Source organism: Arachis stenosperma, chromosome 6 (assembly GCF_014773155.1).
Source record: "Arachis stenosperma cultivar V10309 chromosome 6, arast.V10309.gnm1.PFL2, whole genome shotgun sequence".
NCBI classification, from domain to species: Eukaryota; Viridiplantae; Streptophyta; class Magnoliopsida; order Fabales; family Fabaceae; genus Arachis; species Arachis stenosperma.
This window is the reverse complement of record NC_080382.1, coordinates 97621045-97635351: the sequence shown is the minus strand read 5'-3', so window position 1 is coordinate 97635351 and position 14307 is coordinate 97621045. Positions and strand designations below refer to the sequence as shown.

General features: G+C 35.4%; 1 long non-coding RNA gene and 1 other non-coding gene across 2 annotated transcripts; one reads left to right on the top strand and one right to left on the bottom strand.

Annotated features, from left to right (window-relative positions):
• Positions 1-7970: 7970 nt before the first annotated feature.
• Positions 7971-8591, top strand: LOC130932520 (uncharacterized). The gene is made up of 2 exons (XR_009067477.1): positions 7971-8071; positions 8145-8591. It is a non-coding gene; the product is annotated as an uncharacterized LOC130932520 (long non-coding RNA).
• Positions 8592-13186: 4595 nt separating this feature from the next.
• On the bottom strand, positions 13187-13294 carry LOC130937857 (small nucleolar RNA R71). The gene has a single exon (XR_009069051.1). It is a non-coding gene; the product is annotated as a small nucleolar RNA R71 (small nucleolar RNA).
• Positions 13295-14307: the final 1013 nt, after the last annotated feature.

The window sequence follows — 14307 nt, the reverse complement described above, 5'->3', positions numbered from 1 at the left end:
CTTATCTTTTCTCCCCCTATATTTAAATCTTTTCTTACCTTCTTATTTCTTTTCTTCTTTCTTCTTCCTTCTCTTACTTTCTTCTTCTCATCCCTCTTCACTTCTATTTAATTTATTTGCATAGTTTCATTCATTGCATTATTTACATTGGTGTTAGAAATTTATTTATTTTGCTTGTGGATTATTCAAAGAATTGTTTGACAATTATAGTTAATTATTTATTTTATTTGTCCTTTAATTTACTTGTTCCCCACTTTCAAAACCCCAATTCATAAAACCCATAACCAATAATAAGAACATACCTCCCTGCAATTCCTTGAGAAGACGATCCGATGTTTGAATACTCGGTTATCAATTTTAAAAGGGTTTGTTACTTGTGACAACCAAAACGTTTGTACGAAGGGATTTCTGTTAGTTCAGAATCTATACTTACAATGCGACTTTATAAAATTCTTTACTAGCAAAAATCCTAACGTCAGTGGCTCATGGTTCAGAGAAAAACTTAGGAGTAAAAAACTGTAAATTGTAGAATGAGGAATAGGAGAAGAGAAGATCCTGCGAGAGCGAATATCTATCCTATTTATAGTCCTAATTCTAATTTATCCGTCTCAAGGAAGCTCTTGATAGTAAGCATTCGATCGGTAATCCTGGACCAGTTGACCCAAGTTACCAGGTGATAAGGCACCCTACGGATCTAATTATTCAAGCATCTCCTTGACACGGTTGCATCATGGTGCACGGAATTTAACTTTATATAACTGAACCAGCAAGTGCACTAGGTTGTCCAAGTAATACCTGAGGTGAGTCAGGGTCAATCCCACGAGGATTGTCGGCTTGGATCAAACAGTTGTTATGTTGTAAATCTTAGTCAGGCGGATAGAAAAGTTGTTTAGTTGTTTAAGCGCATAAAAGTAAAATAAAGATAACATTATTCAGTAATTGTGAATTCAATGATAAGACGATGGTTAAGGATTCGGAGATGCTTTGTTCTTTTGAATCAATACTTTCTTACTGTCTAATCCAACTGTGAATAATTTCTTCTATAGCAGGCTGTATGTGATCAACGCCGGTTTGAGCAGCCGCTAATCTTACTCTAGACTAAACACCAGGTTTAGTGCGCATCCAGTTTAAATGAGGGTGAAGTTCCTGCAGTTCATTCCGTTGGTGATCCTACTCAAAATACCACAGACAAGGTCGAATCTTCCAGATCAGAGAATGCTGCACCTTGATTCTAGCCTTTACCACAAATACCCTAATCTCTCCATACCTTGGCTGAACTGATGTCTCGAGAAGTCCCAAACAAAGTCATGGATTAGCCGTCTAAGAGATGTATAATCAAACTAGTGGTTCATTGATATCCGATGAAAGACGCTCGCTGAACCCATGTAGAATAGAGATAACTTGTGACGGTTCAAATCAATCATAAGGTTGAAGAATGAAGATACATCTTAGGAGAGAATCAAACACGAATTGAAATAGAACAGTACTACTTTTATTAATCCATAAAACTCAGCAGAGCTCCTCACCTTAACCTAGGAGGTTTAAGGACTCATACTGTACAAAAGTAATGATGAATTCGAATAGGGGAGGAAGAAGATCCTAAACATGGGTGATTGATAAACTGCTATTTTATCTTGTGTTTAATTGAGTGAATTTTATCCACTAATCTCACACTTATTCATAGAAATCGTATGTTTTACATTTTCCTTCCTAATTCTGTGGTATAGTTGAAAACATGTTTCCTAGGCCTTTAAACTGTCAATTTTAATTATCCTTTATTACCATTCCATGCCGTGATCTGTGTGTTAAGTGTTTTCAGGATTTATAGGGCAAGAAAGGCTCAGAGGATGGAAAGGAAACATGTGAAAGTGGAAGGAATGTGAGAAAATGAAGTTTTGAGGAGCTGGCAGCAACGCGTACGCATGGACGACGCGTACGCGTGACTAGCTGATGAGCGGATAATTTATACGTTTTTTGAGATTGTTTTTGCATAATTTTTAGTATGTTTTAGTTAGTTTTTATTATATTTTTATTAGTTTTTATACAAAATTCACATTTCTGGACTTTACTATGAGTTTGTGTGTTTTTTTTGTGATTTTAGATATTTTTTGGTTGAAATTGAGGGATCTGACCAAAATCTGATTCAAATGTTAAAAAAGGACTGCAGATGCTGTTGGATTCTGATCCTCCTGTACGCGAAATGGATTTTCTGGAGCTACAGAAGCCCAATCGGTGCGCTCTCAATTGCGTTGGAAAGTAGACAACTTGGGATTTCCAGCAATTTATAATAGTTCATACGTTGCCCAAGATTTGATGGCCCAAACTGGCGTCTAAACGCCGGTTAGAGACCCTTTTCTGGCGCAAAACGTCAGAACTGGCACCAAAGCTGGAGTAAAATGCCAAGAAAAGCCTATGCACGTGAAAACTTCAATGCTCAGTCCAAGCACACACCAAGTGGGTCCCGGAAGTGGATTTTTGCACTGTCTACTTATTTCTGTAAATCCTAGTAACTAGTTTAGTATAAATAGGACTTTTTACTATTGTATTTATATTTTTAGATCATTTTTGAGATTATCTTTGGATCACTTTTGATCTCTTGATCGCGTTTTAGGGGCTGGCCATTCGGCTATGCCTGGACCTTCATCACTTTTGTATTTTCAATGGTGGAGTTTCTACACCTCATAGATTAAGGTGTGGAGCTCTGCTGTTCCTCATGAATCAATGCAAAGTATTATTGTTTTTCTATTCAATTCACACTTATTCTTATTCTAAGATATTCACTCGTACTTCAACCTGATGGATGTGATGATCCGTGACACTCATCATCATCCTCCCTTATGAACGCGTGCCTGACAACCACTTCTGTTCTATCTGCGAGAGCTTGAGTCTGTATCTCTTGGGCTCCTGGTTCACGACGCATGATTGCCTCTCCTGACAACAGAGCCTTTCAATTCCGTGAAATCAGAGTCTTCGTGGTATAAGCTAGAACCAATTGGCAGAATTCTTGAGATTCGGAAAGTTTAAACCTTGTCTGTGGTATTCCGAGTAAGATCTGGAATGGGATGACTGTGACGAGTTTCAAACTCATGACTGTTGGGTGCAGTGACTGTGCACAAAAGGATCATTGGATCTTATTCCAACACAAGTGAGAACCGACAGATGATTAGCCCTACATAACCCATAGCTGGACCATTTTCACTGAGAGGACGGACGGTAGCCATTGACAACGGTGATCCCCCAACATACAACTTGCCATGGAAAGGAGTATGAATGATTGGATGAAGGCAATAGGAAAGCAGAAGTTCAGGAGCAACAAAGCATCTCTATACGCTTATCTAAAATTTCCACCAATGAATTGCATAAGTATCCCTATCTTATTTTATGTTTTATTTATCTTTTAATTATCTAAACTCTCATAACATTCTGAATCCGCCCGACTGAGATTTACAGGATGACCATAGCTTGCTTCAAGCCGACAATCTCCGATGGATCGATCCTTACTCACGTAAGGTATTACTTGGACGACCTAGTGCACTTGCTGGTTAGTTGTATCGGAGTTGTGTATCACAATTCCGTGCACCACGTTTTTGGCGCCGTTGCCAGGGATTGTTCGAGATTGGACAGCTGACGGTTTAGCTTGTTGCTTAGATTGGGTAACTTTTCTTTCTTGTTTCAACTTTTATTTTTCTTTTCAAAAAGTTTTTTTTAAAATATATATATATATTTTGAAATTTTTTTTAATAAAATAAAAAAAACCAAAAAAATATTGTGTTTCTTGTTTGAGTCTAGTGTCAAATCCTAAGTTTGGTATCAACAAATATGGCCTTTAGCAACGCCAAATTTCGCAATGCCTTAAAACCGTTCTCTTAGATAGGTTTAGACAACGGTTTTTTAAAGTGTTACTGTTGAATTCAGTTTTTCATCAATTTCTAGCAACAAAATAAAACCGTTCTTTTTGATTATTTTAAAGAACGGTTTTATAATCGTTACCATGATTTGGCTTTAAACAACGGTTTTTTATTGTTGTTTAAAGAATTGTACAAAAGAAACGCATTAAAACCGTTGCCAAAATGCTACACTTTAAAACCGTTCCATTAGATGGTCTTAGACAACAGTTTTTATAGTGTTGTTGTTAAAGTTCATTTTTTCATTATGCTATAGTAACAAAATAAAACCGTTCTCTTTGACTATTTTAAAGAACGGTTTTACAACCATTACAACAATTATTTATGAAACAACCATTTTCTAATATTATTTAAATAATTGTACAAATTAAACAATACTAATAAAAATAATTTCAAATAATTATATAAATTGAAACTATTTTTTCTATAAATACTGAATTTATAAAATACTCAAAAACTATTGTTATAGATAAATAACAAATATTATTTTAAAAAAATAAAACTAAATAAATTTATTATAAATATTATATATTATTATAAATATATAAAAAATATTATATTTTGAACACATAAGGCTAAAATAAATTTATAATAAATATTATATATTTTTATTATAAATATATAATAAATATTAATATAAAGAAATAAAATTAAAATAATTTTAAAATAAATATTATATATCTATTATTGATTATTATATAGCAAATATTATTTTTGAAAAAAATAAAATTAAAATAAATTTATAATAAATATTATATATTTTTATTATAAATAATTATTTTGTTATAACAAATATATATTTTTTGTTAGAAATAATTATTTGAATTTAGCAATAGATTGATAAATAATATTTTTAAATAATTTTAATATAATATATTAGATTTTTTTGGTAATTATAGTATATTAGATTTTAAAATTATTATTCTATCCATCCATTTTTATCAATATATCTATTTTATCTATATCCTCTTATAAAATCTCTCATTCCTAACTAAATTCCTAAATTAAATAAAAAACCCTAATTTCCAAAATTTAAAACCCTAAACACCCCCCCCACTGAGCACACAACCCCCACTCATAAACGTAACACATACACACACACACACACGGACAAGAGAGGAAGAACTACGCATGAGTCAGGGGCCAGGGAAAGGGAGCCACCGCCGTTGCATCCTGGCTACGCCGCCGTTCAATTCGTTGTTTCATCATGGCCATGGAGAGGAACGTGAATGGAAAAGGAAACAGGGAAGCTGCTACTTGGGATTTGAGGAAAACGGCTCTGTTCTGCCTCGCCTCTAGGTTCTGCAAGTTGCCAGAGTCCTCAGCTGCTGGGAACCAGCACTGGAGCTACCCAGAATCACTACTGCTGCTGCCATGGGAGCTGGTATTGGAACCACTGATGGAGCTGCTGTGTTTAGTGATTTTCGCGAGTTGTGACATCGAGGTAGGGAATATTTTATTAAATTAAATATTTTAAACTTTGAATGCTTGAAAAGTTTACTGGATTATTACAAATAGTTGAATGCTTCATATGTAATGGATTTTGGTTGTAGATTAAATGTGTGACTGGTTGTGCCTCTTGTTGATTTTACGATAGTAAGGTAGAACATGTTGATATGTGTATGCTGTAGTCTGCAAGAGTGTGTTGCGTGAGTACCATACGACTTTACAAGCAAAATCTCTACAGATTTCTGGTGACTTTTGTGAGGTAATGAACATTGCCAGCATTACAAATCCAACATCATTCAAAGATGAGGTTTCTAGGTGGTTTATAAATGTGAGACATTCTTTGCCTTTGAGCTAGCTTTGGGGTTGAGTTAAAATAGGTTATAGATTTCCTGTCTCTTGGCAATTTGTCCATCAATTGTTGTTACTTTTACGTTTACAGTTGAGTTAAAGACTCCTGATATTATTCTTAATTTCTACTATTTACTTTGTTGTTGTCAAATGATGGCCTTATTCTGAGCTGTTTTATTAGTGCTGATTTGATTTTAGTGAGTTCATATGGGTTGATGTTGCTGTTTAGTGCTGCTTTATCCTTGTTAATGGCTGATTTCATGCCTTGTTTTGATTGAGCAATGATGATGATGGCCTTATTCTGAGCTGTTTTATTAGTGCTGATTTGATTTTAGTGAGTTCATATGGGTTGATTTTGCTGTTTAGTGCTGCTTTATCCTTGTTAATGGCTGATTCCATGCCTTGTTTTGATTGAGCAGTGATGCTGATGGCCTTATTCTGAGCTGTTTTATTAGTGCTGATTTGATTTTAGTGAGTTCATATGGGTTGATTTTGCTGTTTGTTTAAATTCAGAAACGTCCTATTTACTGCCATAATGTTGCCGAAATTTCTAAAAATTTGTGTGTTAATTGAATTTTAATTTGTGAATTGAATTTGGTAATTTGTTGCTTTAGTTTAATTTCTAAAAGTTACACGAGCATTCAATATGTTTGAATTGGGAATAAGACTAAAAAAATGATGAATTTTATGTTTTGTTAACTCTTGAGATATGTTTAAATTGGCAGATATCAAGTGAAGAAGCTATAGAAACTGCAAAGCAACTAATGCTTAAAGAAGGCCTGTTTGTAAGTTCCCTAATGTATGTGTATTAGTATTCTGTTGTGACACTAGTAATTTATTAACTTTATTGTTGATGCTGAACCTGTTGATTTTGAGAATAATGGAATTCTCTGGCTCCCTCCTGAACCAGAAGATGTAGAAGACGAGCGAGAAACTTTTTTGGTTGATGAAGATGATGAAGACAATGACGGGAATGGGAATGCCATTGGTGAGTGGGGATATCTGTGCAATTTAAACAGTTTTGGAAGTGGAGAGCATCGCCACAAGGGTAGGACAAGTGAGGAGCAGAAGAACAAGGATAGGACAAGTGAGGAGCATCGACGGCTGCAGATTCTTGAACCGAAATCAAGGGTTGATATCGGTTCTTTTCCCTAGGTCTCCACGTAGGGTTGATATCAATTCAATTTCAGTTTCCAGCAAAGGTTAAAAATATCTCTGCTTAGGGTTTTAGCACTTTACAAAGGTACTCTCCCAGGCTCCAATTCTCTTCTTTTTCTTCTTCACTGTGCTGCTCTTGTTTATATTTTTTAATCTCCACCTTGTTCTTTCTTCATCTTTCGATTCAATTTATTGTTGTTTATATTTTTTAATCTCCGCACTTGACAAGTTGAGAATTATCTTGCTATGCTACCTATGATATTGATATATCTCTTTTCGTTTTGGTTTTCAATCTGCTGGTTTTATTTCATTGGTTATTGCAAGGGTTTGATCAAGGAGCTTGAAATTTGATTGATAAATAGCTCTCTGAAACTAATAGTTAGGTAATGAAGCGTTAAAAATGGCTGGCTTTTGAATTTATGTTATTGATTAGGACAAGAACAATGAAATGATTTTATATAGTTTGAGTGTAACAAGCTGAAGTAAATAATTTTTCTTTCTGCACTTCTTTGTTTTTCGTCTCATGTGTGTCGACAATCTGGTTTTTTGTTGTTGAAATACCATATATAGAACATAATAATAATAATCAAGGTTTACGGTTTACTTCAGGTTCCAACGATGGCTTTCTTTGGTTGAATTGGGAATTTACTCAGAAATGCTGCAAACAAGCAGATCAGTTCAGAATTGCTCCCATCCCCATCTATTCTCCAGGAAATACGGTGCATGTTATCTGCTCCAAACTCAAAACTGTTCATTGGAGGTGCATTGAAGTTTGAAATACCTTATAAGTTGCATCCATCATGTTTTATTTTTGGTGTAATGTAGCTGATACTAATAATATAATAGATATTGATATATGGATAGATACATATTAACATTTCCTCTGTTGCAGGTATTTCATATTCTACTGATGAGTAAGGTTTGAGAGAGGCATTTCAAGATATGGAGAAGTTGTTGATGGTACATACAATTACTCATTTTTTCCTATGCAGACTCGATCCATGGCAGGGAAACCCTTTTGTTTGAGGAGACTCAGAAAAAGCAGCATTGTTCTTATTCTGAAGAGTTTGCAACCCCCGAGAGAGCTTGAAATGCTGATTCTGGTACAAACTTGAGGCCTCAGAATTTATAGGAAGCAGCATTGTTCCAAAAATATGATGAAGAAATGTCCCTGTTAGACAGAATTAGTGCACAGAAACTTGAGGAAACAGGTAACAATACATCATCCATAATTATTAAATTTAGAGTTTAATTCATTAACATAGTTGCCTAATCCATCTTTAGAGTATTTAAGATCCATGGAAGCCTCTCCAAGATCAATTTCAGAGCGTATTTGCATCAAGTGTGAAGAAGAAAGCATGTGATATAGGTCACAATAACCCATATGGTGAACTAGAGGCCGCTTATGTTGCTGGAATTATTGGGTGATTGTGTTGTGGATGTTGGAGCTATGTTGCAATAGCTACTATTATTGTTCTCCATCTGGTTGAAGCTGCTGCAGGTTCCATCACTGACTACTGGAGAGGATGCTACTAATGTTGGCAACAATTGATGAAGAGTGAGGGTCTCTTGGCCGGAATTAGTCTATCACATTATAATAAAGCTTCCAGTTTAGTGTTTCAATAAACACTCTCACATTCTTTTGTTATTATATTTTTTGCAAACTTAGATGATATTGTGGATCTTACAACAATTTTTATAAATTTGATGGGAAATGTTCAAATTTTTTTCTTTAGTGACTTCATTCAAATAGTTTAGATTATTTATTGACATTAAATAATCTAAAAAAAACTGAAATTAAGTTCATTCACGAGAAAACTATTGTAAATAAAAAATTATATATCACAAAAAAATCGTTGTCAATAGTTACAAAAGACAATGGTGTTAAAACCGTTGCCAAAACACGACTCCAAAGGTAACGCTTTAAAACCGTTGTTTTAGATGACTATAAAATGGCAATAGTATTAAAACCGTTGCTGAAAACGACATCAACAGTAACGCTTTAAAACCGTTGTCCTAGATGGTTATAAACTGGCAACGGTTTTAAAACCGTTGCCAAAACCTGGAGCCAACGGTAACGGTTTATAACCGTTGGCTATGTGAATAATAAAACCACAACAGTTTAAAACCGTTGCCTATCCAGTTACGATTTTAAACCGTTGTCATGTTAATAGGAACGGTTAGAAACCGTTGCTTGTTGAGTAACGGATCAAAACCGTTGTCTAAAATTTTCCGTCAAAACCGTTGTCTATGCCACTAACTGTGGCAACGGTTTTTCTGTTACCGTTGCCTTAGGTAAAAAACCGTTGCCTTTGAGCATTGGCAACGGCCGCATATACCACAGGTCAAAAACCGTTGCCAAAGCGTTGCCTAAAGTTTTGGGAACGGTTTTTCAATCTACGACAACGGTTTTTGACCGTGACCGTTGTGAAAAGCCTTGTTTGTTGTAGTGCCTAGTGCACTTGCTGGTTAGTTGTATCGGAGTTGTGTATCACAATTCCGTGCACCACGTTTTTGGCGCCGTTGCCAGGGATTGTTCGAGATTGGACAGCTGACGGTTTAGCTTGTTGCTTAGATTGGGTAACTTTTCTTTCTTGTTTCAACTTTTATTTTTCTTTTCAAAAAGTTTTTTTTAAAATATATATATATATATATTTTGAAATTTTTTTTAATAAAATAAAAAAAACCAAAAAAATATTGTGTTTCTTGTTTGAGTCTAGTGTCAAATCCTAAGTTTGGTATCAATTGCATGTTTTCAAATTTTCCCAAGATTTTCGAAAAATCTCATACATTGTGTTCTTCATGATCTTCAAGTTGTTATTGATAAAGTCTCCTTGTTTGATCTTAAAATTTTCTCTTTCTTGTGTCTTTTCTTGTTTTTCATATGCATTTTCGGATTTTTAGAATCAAAAGTTTAAAAGTTTTTAAGTTTGGTGTCTTGCATGTCATTCTTCTCAAAAATTTTTCAAAAATAAGTTCTTGATGTTCATCTTGATCTTCAAAGTGTTCTTGGTGTTCATCTTGACATTCAAAGTGTTCTTGCATGCATCATTGGTTTTGATCCAAAATTTTTGTCTTGAGTTTTTTTTTTGTTTTTCTCTTTCCTCATTAAAATTCAAAAAAAATAAAAAATATATCTTTTCCTTATTTCACTCATAAAATTCGAAATTTTGGGTTGACTTAGTCAAAGATTTTTAAAATTTAGTTGTTTCTTATTAGTCAAGTCAAAATTTCAATTTAAAAATTCTATCTTTTCAAATCTTTTTCAAAAATAAAATATTTTTCATTTTTCTTCTTAATATTTTCGAAAATTTTAAAATTGATTTTCAAAATCTTTTTCTTATTTCCATCTCATATTTTTGAAAACTTTACTAACATTTAAGGATTTGATTCAAAAAATTTCAAGTTTGTTACTTTCTTGTTAAGAAAGGTTCAATCTTTAAATTTTAGAATCATATCTTTTAATTTCTTGTTAGTCAAGTGGTGGACGAAATTGTGATCCATGTTCTAACTATTTTGAGATGAAAGCTTCTTATGGCACTGGTTGAATTCACAACTCCGTTCAACTAACCAGCAAGTGTACTGGGTCGTCCAAGTAATAAACCTTACGTGAGTAAGGGTCGATCCCACAGAGATTGTTGGTATGAAGCAAGCTATGGTCACCTTGTAAATCTCAGTTAGACAGATTAAAGGGTAATTGTGATTATTGGAATAAATAATAAATAAAAAGGAATAATAAAAGGGATAGAACACTTATGCAGATTCATTGGTAGGAATTTCAGTTAAGTATATGAAGATGCTGTATGGCCCAAGGACGCCTGCTCTCCTACTGCTTCTACTCAATCCTTCTTACTCCTTTCCATGGCAAGCTGTGTATAGGGGTTCACCATCAGCGGTGGCTACTTTCAATCCTCTCGGGAAAATATCCTATGCGGCTGTCACTCGCACAGCTAATCATCTGGAGGCATCACCCATGGTTGATGGCTACATCCCATCCTCGCAGTGAAAACTAATGCTCACGCACTCTGTCACAGTACGGCTAATCACTGGTTGGTTCCCGCGCCTACTGGAATAGAATCCCTTGATTCTTTTGCGTCTGTCACTAACGCCCAGCACTTGCAAGTTTGAAGTACATCACAGTCATTCATTACCGGAATCCTACTCGGAATACCACAGACAAGGTTAGACTTTCCGGATTCCCAGGATCCTACTCGGAATACCACAGACAAGGTGAGACTTTCCGGATCCTCATAAATGCCGCCATCTATCTAGCTTATACCACGAAGATTCTGTTGGGGAATCTAAGAGATATACATTCAAGCTCGGTTGCATGTAGAACGGAAGTGGTTGTCAATCACGCGCGTTCATAAGTGAGATTGATAATGAGGGTTATCTAACTCATCACATTCATCATGTTCTTGGGTACGAATGAATATCTTGGAATAAGAATAAAAGAGGAATTGAATAAAAGAAAATAGAATTTCATTAATACTTGAGGTACAGCAGAGCTCCACACCCTTAATCTATGGTGTGCAGAAACTCCACCGTTGAAAATACATAAGTAAAAGAGGTTCAGGCATGGCGGAATGGCCAGCCCTCTCCATGATCAAGTGACCGAATGAATAAAGAGTTAAAGTGGTCAAAAGATGTCTAATACAATAGATAAATGTCCTATATATACTAGACTAGCTACTAGGGTTTACATGAGTAAGTAATTGATGCATAAATCCACTTCCGGGGCCCACTTGGTGTATGTTTGGGCTGAGCTTGATCAATCCACGAGCTGAGGCTTCTCTTGGAGTTGAACTTCGAGTTATGACGTGTTTTGGGCGTTCAACTCCGGATCATGACGTTTTTCTGGCGTTTAACTCCAGACAGCAGCATGTACTTGGCGTTCAACGCCAAGTTACGTCGTCATTCTTCGCGTAAAGTATGGACTATTATATATTGCTGGAAAGCCCTGGATGTCTACTTTCCAACGCCGTTGAGAGCGCGCCAATTGGAGTTCTGTAACTCCAGAAAATCCATTTCGAGTGCAGGGAGGTCAGAATCTAACAGCATCAGCAGTCCTTTTGTCAGCTTTTTCAGAGTTTTGCTCAAATCCCTCAATTTCAGTCAGAATTTACCTGAAATCACAGAAAAATACACAAACTCATAGTAAAGTCCAGAAATGTGAATTTAACATAAAAACTAGTGAAAACATCTCTAAAAGTAGCTTGAACTTACTAAAAACTACCTAAAAACAATGCCAAAAAGCGTATAAATTATCCGCTCATCATCAAGTCATCAATTTTAAAATCAAATCTTTTTCAAATCATATATTTTTCAAATTTTAATTTCAAAATCTTTTTCTAACTTCTTATCTTTTCAAAACTTACTATTTCTTATCTTTTTCAAAACCACCTAACTACTTTTTCACTTCTCATTTTTGAAAATCACGTTCCTCTTTTTCAAAAACCTTTTTAATTAACTAATTGTTTCAAACTCTAATTTTATTTTATTCCTTTTCTTAATTTTCGAATACTAACTAATTTTTAAAATAAAAAAATATTTTCCTTTTTCTTTTATTTAATATTCGAATTCCCTCTCTCTCATCTCTTTCTATTTATCTACTAACACTTCTCTTCTACTCATAATTTGAACCCTCTCTCTCCCTCTGTGTTTGAATTCTTCTTATTCTCCCTCTACCTCATTCTTCTATTCTTTTCTTCTTCTACTCACATAAAGGAATCTCTATACTGTGACATAGAGGAATCCTCTTCTTTTTTTATTTTCTTCTTTTTCATATGAGCAGGAACAAGGATAAAGATATTCTTGTTGAAGCTGATCTTGAACCTGAAAGGACTTTGAAGAGGAAGCTAAGAGAAGCTAAAGCACAACACTCTGGAGAGGACCTGATAGAAATTTTTGAAAAAGAAGAAGACATGGCCGAACCTAATAACAATGGCGGAGGTGCAAGGAAGATGCTTGGTGAGTATACTGCACCAACTTCCAACTTCTATAGAAGAAGCATCTCAATTCCTACCATTGGAGCAAACAACTTTGAGCTTAAACCTCAATTAGTTTCTCTAATGCAGCAGAATTGTAAGTTTCATGGATTTCCATTGAAAGATCTTCATCAGTTCTTAGCTGAATTCTTGCAAATCTGTGATACTATTAAGACCAATGGGGTTGATCCTGAGGTCTACAGGCTTATGCTTTTCCCTTTTGCTATAAGAGACAAAGCTAGGACATGGTTGGACTCACAACCTAGAGAAAGCCTGAACTCTTGGGACAAGTTGGTCAATGCTTTCTTGACCAAATTCTTTCCACCACAAAAGATGAGAAAGCTTAGAGTGGAAGTCCAAACCTTCAAATAAAAGGAAGGTGAATCCCTCTATGAAGCTTGGGAAAGATACAAGCAATTAACCAAAAGGTGTCCTTCTAACATGCTTCCAGAATGGAGCATCATATGTATATTCTATGATGGTCTGTCTGAGTTGTCAAAAATGTCATTGGATCATTCTGCTAGTGGATCTCTTCATCTGAAAACCCATGCAGAAGTGGTGGACGAAATTGTGATCACATCAATGTAGTACTCTTTGTTATTGTATAGAATCATTATTATGGCTCTTGGCTATGTGTGGACACAACTCCGTTTAACTTAACCAGCAAGTGTACTAGGTCATCCAAGTAATACCTTACGTGAGTAAGGGTCGATCCCACAGAGATTGTTGGTATGAAGCAAGCTATGGTCACCTTGTAAATCTCAGTTAGGCAGATTAAATGGTTATGGGTTTCGAAAATTAATAATAAATAGAAAATAAAAAGGGATAGAAATACTTATGTAAATCAATAGTGGGAATTTCAGATAGGCGTGTGGAGATGCTAGAATCCTTTCGAATCTCTACTTTCTTACTACTTTCATCCAATCCTTCGTACTCCTTTCCATGGCAAGCTGTATGTAGGGCATCACCATCATCAATGGCTACTTTTAATCCTCTCCGGAAAATGGTCCTATGACTGTCACTGCACGGCTAATCGTCTGGAGGCATCACCCTTGTTGATAGCTACATCCCATCCTCTCAGTGGAAATGGTCCAAATGCTCTGTCACAGCACGGCTAATCATCTGTCGGTTCTCAATCAGGTTGGAGTAGAATCCCTTGATTCTTTTTCGTTTGTCATCACGCCCAGCCTTCAGGAGTTTGAAGCTCGTCACAGTCATTCAATACCAGAATCCTACTCGGAATACCACAGACAAGGTTAGACTTTCCAGATTCCCGGGATCCTACTCGGAATACCACAGACAAGGTTAGACTTTCCGAATCCCCATGAATGCCGCCACCTATCTAGCTTATACCATGAAGATTCTGTTGGGAAATCTAAGAGATATGCGCCCGGCCTAAAGTAGAACGGAAGTGGTTGTCAGTCACATGCATTCATAGGTGAGAATGATGATGAGTGTCA